This window comes from Centroberyx affinis, unplaced genomic scaffold (genome assembly GCF_046629955.1).
Source record: "Centroberyx affinis isolate AG114_WGS23_722 - 3 ecotype Tasmania unplaced genomic scaffold, CSIRO-AGI_Caff_v1 ptg001127l_1, whole genome shotgun sequence".
In the NCBI taxonomy this organism is placed as follows: domain Eukaryota; kingdom Metazoa; phylum Chordata; class Actinopteri; order Beryciformes; family Berycidae; genus Centroberyx; species Centroberyx affinis.
The window spans coordinates 79352-85833 of NW_027279666.1; positions in this window are offsets into that span (position 1 = coordinate 79352).

Sequence of the window (6482 nt, forward strand, 5' to 3'; positions counted from 1 at the left end):
CGTGCCTTTTCACATGAGAGCTGATCAGGTTTGGACCGCTTATTGGCAGGAGTAATGGGTGTGCTAATGGGATGGGATCACCGACCAGGCCCTCTTGGCACTTGGTAGTTCAGGACTAAACAGTATGTTCTGGGTTTTCCCCAGAATTGTGGTGCAAACACACAACAACATAGAATTTGGACTCTCATACTGAAACTCTCCAGCGAAACCAATACAAGTTGACTATTCAACTGCATTCAACTGATACCAACATTTTTGGATCAAAGCTTTTTATTAAAGCTTATATTTTGTGCCAATCCTGATGGTTTTTATGCTAAAAAAAAAAATACCAGTGTTCAGTTTTTCCCTCTGAATATCATTCTTAGCAGGGTGTAAAAGCCTCTGAAACAACATTAGAATCAATTCAGCTTGTCATAGACAACCAGTGTAGTATTGATCAATTATACAATAAATATATAATCAAACAACCTACATTATATCCATCATATCAGAGGTGGACTACACTGACTGTCCCGTGTTTAAAAATAAAAAGTCTAACCCTAACCCAGTATTCCTTATGAGCAAAACTCCAAAAGCTCCTCTCCAAACTGATCCCAGCCCAGCGCTGCTTGGAGAGAACTTTAATGGGACTCTATAAAGGGCCTTAATACCTGCGCCTACTGCAGGAACTGTCGCCGCCTGATTTATTTACTTTCATGACTTCAATTAAGTCTGGTCTGCGCTGCAGTCGCCGCAGCGGTCTCTGCTCTATGTTCCCTAACACACTTAACTCGGCCCGTCTACCCTGCACAGTGTCACACACGAGTTTAAACAGTCCTCTTGATTTATGTTTGGGTTTTTTCAGCGGACCAAAATTTCTGGAAATTACACTAAAGAGTCTGGCTGGTAAACCTCATTAAAATGTTATTTGGAAGGTGGGAGAGGGGCGGCATTAGCGGTTCCGCTTCGCCAGAACCATAAAGTCAAGTCAATCAGCGTTTTGACGTGGCGGACCACCAAATGTATATTATTTCCACCAGCCGCAATATGTAGAAATATGGCGTTTGTGTAATGCAATAAGCGCATGGCGGTTGCGGTAATATACCTGACTGTAAATCTGGTAGTGAGTGAAGGAGTCCTGAGTGGAAGCAGCTGTCAGGGGTTTGACTCGGGGAGAGAAGATTCATGGGAGGCAGACTGAGATCAAACTGGTTTCCACCTGTCTGTTGGTATTCAATCCTTCTATTCTGCTTTGCTATCAGCCAAGTGGACTACAAGTGCACATTTGATGGTGATTGTATGTGTTACAGTGATTTAGTGTGGTGTCATTCCTGGCTTAGACTAGAGGACTTTCTTTTGTGTAGCGCGTCCATCTCTGCAAATATGATTCACAGCTTGGTGTGTGTGCCTGTGTCTCCAACTTTCTATTTGTTGTCCTCTTGTAGTATATAGGTTTTGTCCAATAAAGCAGAAAAATATCTGTCAAAACATACAGATGGTGATGTGTGCACTTAGATGTAAAAGGTTTCACTCCAAAGCACTTTCCTTTCAGTTCTGGAAAGCATTCTCTTTTGAGAGACAAACTCAAAAGGACTACACCGACTTTTTGAGAAATTGTCTCACTGGTCAACTTACCTTTTACATGTTATGACAGGAGTGACACTGAAAATCACCTATTGTGTCTCTGGTAGATATCTCTGTCATGTGCACATGCTAACTGTTGACCAACGGGCCAATTTCCCACTGATTATATTACGCAACATAACTGCATCCTCAAAAACGTTACTGTTTTGTAAGCAAAGGGCTTGAGATAGCTAATGACCTTAGCAATATTCCATTATATGTTTCATGTTTACTTAGCAGATGTTCCGGATTCAGACTGAGTTGATTTTCTGGCATTGACTTTATGATGGCATCTTCAAATGTGACTGTTTTACTAAGCAAAGGGCTTAAGATGGCTAATAACTTGAGCAATTTTCCATTATATGTTCTACATTCATGGTAGCAATCATTTTGTGGAGACTGATGGCTCAGTTGGTTAAAGCACATTCCATGTCACAGTGACATGCAGGGTCTGAATCCAGCCTGGCACTTTTTGTCACGTCATCCCCCACTCTTCCTCACAGTCTTGCCTGTCTTGCTCTGCCGTTACTATCAAAGGCAGAAACGCAAGGTACATCACCAATAGATGTTTTCTAAATGGTGTTAAAGTGTTTTAGGGTGGATTTTCCCTTTTACAGTAGTTGCAGAAGTGTGTGGACTTCCCTTGATTTTCTGGCAGTGACCGGTGCAGTTTGAAACCTGCACTCCAGACAGACTTAAGTATTGACTCAAGTCATAGAAAGTACCTGACCCAGATCTGGGTGCTGCATGTACTCCTGCTGCTTAATGGGTGTATTAGCCGGTGATTGACTGGGATGAGTATGTGCAAGTAGTTGGAAAGTTGTGTGTGTGTGGGTGGGTGGTGGTTGTGTGTGTGTGTGTGACTGGCAGAGGTTTAATTAGTCTCATGGTTGGCACTCCTTGCCCTGAGGTGTCTGTCTCTATCTCTTCATCTTCCTCATTTAACAGCAAGCCAAGCCAGGCGCTCAAGACGCAAAAATGGACCCTCAGGTCACAAAGACACGCATGCACACACTATTTCTGCATGCACATGTGTGTACCTGTGTGTGTGTGTGTGTGTGTGTGTGTGTGTGAGAGAGAGCAGACTATTCGTCAGAGTCCCCTCCAAGCAGGAAGGATTATCTTTGCTAAAGGTTGACTGTTTGAAACCTGATGAGAGAAAGACCTCAGCGCTGCCCTGCCCCACAGCAGCATCCCAGCATCTCCACTGACTGACAGACCTTTTCTTAAACAGCCCTAAGATCCCCAGCCAGCACATACACACACACCCATTCACACCTAATCATTTAGCTCAAGCCTTGGGAATCTTGGCATGCACACACACACACACACACACACAGACACACAGTGAAAGCCCGATGACAGTACGGCATACGGAAGGTGACAGCCACCGCTGCGATGGCTGATGTCATGCTGGTGCGGGTAAAAGAAAGTCTTTGGTGTTGAAAAAAGAGATGAGTGTGAAAAAGCGGAGAAGAAAGAGCGGCAGTGTTAAGGTGTCTGTAAACACCTACTGGGTGCAACACAGAGAGGTTTTCAGTGTCGCCCAAAATAGGATTCCTCCAGGTTGAGAGAATGGGTTCCTGATAGCACAGGTCAAGTTGCATCATTGCCTTGGAAGGCGAATAGACAGTGACTAATGGTGTTTGCATAATATTGCTATGTGGCATCTTGTCAGATCTGCTGTGTACTGTTTCTGTGTCGGCAGCCTGGGCTTTGAAGAGGGATTTTTTCAGCACTGTGTGTTTTGCTCCAAATCCTGCTCTGTTGTTTTGTTTAGTTACAGCGGTTATAAAGTCGTAGAAGTGTTGACTAAGTTTTGCACATTTTGCACACATTTCCCACAGTTTGGGATTATTGGTTTAAAATGGATGCATTAATCTCTCCAGTAACAGAAACATCAAGTTTGCAAAGGTGTTCACCCCCTGCACTCACTTGAGCCACATTGTCTCACTGGTGCAGACATTTCACAACATGTATTATTCATTCTTCATCTTTAGGAAACAGTGAGATTCTGTGAATATATTTTCAAAATTGTGCTGATTTTACTTTCTTGCCAGAAGTCTCATACCAGTCCCTTCCACACTATGTGGGACACTATGAGAGTTTATACTCTGTTAGCGCAGTGTGTCTGGGTTGCTTTAAGAATAGTAATGAGTGAACTGATTTGACTGAGAGACTGATTAGATTTGGCTTTCCAAACTCTTTGACTTGCATGAAAGTGGATATGAGGGTGAAAACTACCAAACTACATTTGCCTTTTATAAACTCAAGTCATGACAGATTTGGTGACTGACAACCATGGAATACTGTTCCTGTTGTTTTCATGCTTAAATCATTCAGTGATCCCTTCCATCAGGATAGAAAGGGATCACTCACACATGACAGAATGAAGTTATGTTCTACTAAAGCGTGAATTTATTCTAATGTGACATTTTGATCAGATTCTACATAAGTATGCATGAATATGTTTGTATGCAGCAGTAGTAATATTTGGTGTGCAGAGTTTTAATGTTCCTGTTTCCACCCTGATAAGAATAATATTCTGGGGCAAATACTGAATATGTGATTTTTTTGGCATGAAAATAGTCAAAGTTAAAGATGCTGATTATCAGCACAAAATATCAGCTATTGGCAGCTTCAATCAATAAATATTATATCGGCCTTCAACATCCCACTTGGGTCAAACCCTAAAGGCAGTGTTTACCAAGTGCTTTACTGAAAGACCAAGAAAACAAAAGTAAAATACATACATACATATTGATCAAGTCTAATCAGTTTTAGTTGGACAGAGGATCTCTCACAAACTTCCTTTAATCACTCTGATATAATAACAAAGTTGAATACCAAACCATTTTTTTTCCATACTTCTTTATTAATGCATACATTATGTACAATAATAAGTTATATATACACTTACACTTTGGTTCCATGAATAGTTTGCTTCCACTCTGTGTTTCTACATGTACTACTGTATGTGCTACTGAGGTAAGTAATCCATGACTGGCTACTGTATATCATCCTATTATCAGCATAATATGTCAGGCAAGATTTTGCCTGTTTGAAAACAGGTTGGAGTCCACTTAATTTCAATTCAGTCAATTCACCAATTTAAAATTAAACACCATGAAAATAACTGAGTTAAAACTCTCTTAAGGAGTGAATTGCCACCTGAATTGAATTGGATTTGACGAAGACAACCCTGCTCTAAGGAAAAACCAGGAGCTTCTTATTTGCACAGAAAAGAGATCTAAAACAAAGAATTTGGTGAATACATGCTTAATAACATGCACATTAATTCATTTACACTACCGGAGTCCAGCCCCAATGCAAGCAATGCAAAATATGAACAAAATAACATTAGAGAGGAGAACCTGGCAGAGGGAGATGTGTTTTGATTCTGTGCAGAACAGTCATGGGACGTTACGCTGACAGCATCAGACATCAGATAAAAATAAATCAAGTCCCTTTCCCAAGAAATTAGATCAAAGCGAGTCTTGGCATCGCTTCGCAAATGTGAACTTTGGAGCTTAAAGCGGTGTGTTGAAGCTTAACAGCTATAGCACTAACCAGGACCCTGTTACCTAAAGCTTCTTATCTCTTAAAATCATCCTTATCCATTGGCTTACAATGGAACGTGACCTTGAATCTTTACCCGGCGCTTATCAGAGCCGCTCTCCATCGCCGCACATAGAATACTAAACTGGCTTCAGCTGCTTTTCAAAAGTGGACAACCCACAAAAAATGTATATTGTTCTCGTTTGCAGTATTGGTCCCATAGGGGAGCTTAAATCCTGACTGAGCGTGACTTAGACGACCACAAATCCAGGGCCTGAGTAAGATCAGACGTTACATGAAGACCGTAGCGCTGCTTCCACCACGGCCGGCCGCATTCTTGCACTGTTTGCACTGTAGCAACCCCCGAGGGCAGCTGTAGTCATTCCTCTCTTTTTTAATGCAGGGTTTTACAGCTTTTCCACTGGGCTTTCAGTGGTTAAGTGGCCCTAAATGCTTAATTGGGTGCTGGAAATCACAGGCACTTTGCACCCGCTCTGTAAACCACAACACTTCAGCCTATTAGGGGCCTGGACCGCCACACGCCAAATAATTAGGGCTGGCGGCAGCGCTAGACCGCAGCATTGGGGTAAAAGGGGAGTAAAGGGGGGGGGGGGAGTTGGGAAGAATTATGACGGGGTCGCAGACTGGGTCACTGCTGGGAAAGTAGTCACAGCAAGGGAGGAGGTTGGCCCGTGTGGAAAGTGGATTTACATGCGTGTTTAGGTGGAGTACTAGCAGGAGAGTAACGCTGCATTCATGTCATATGGGAATAACAGCCGTACAGAGTGACTTGGCAGTTCCAAGCAACGACTTGGACGTGTTCGCGTGTTCCAATTAGAAGCTGTCAAGACACTATGAAGTTTTCTGTAGGCTTTGGTTGCTCCAAACATTGCAAAGCCAACCACAAACTAAAAATCCAGCAAGTAGTTACCGTTTTAAACTTATGTGATGAAAATTGCTCATTTTGTTTGTTTTATTTGAAATGAATCATTCCCTGACTTGACTACCGCCATTTACTTGTTGGTGACGTCTGAATTTGGGATGTTGGAGAAATTAGGGTCCATTGCCAAACCCCGAGTTCCCAACTAGTATTTTCCACTGAAAGCTGAGGTGAATGGTATTTTCTCTAAGAATTTACCAGTGGAAGGCTGAGGTAAACGGTCTATGGAAGTTTGTATCTACCGTCTTTCCCATATGACATGAATAGAGCATTAGGCACAATCTTGAAATTTAACTGAGGCTGTCATCAAAGCAAGACCCTTTGTTTTTACAGACACAGCCATCTAGTTACTTAAGCAGTGGTGGTGAAGCAGAGAGTTCGG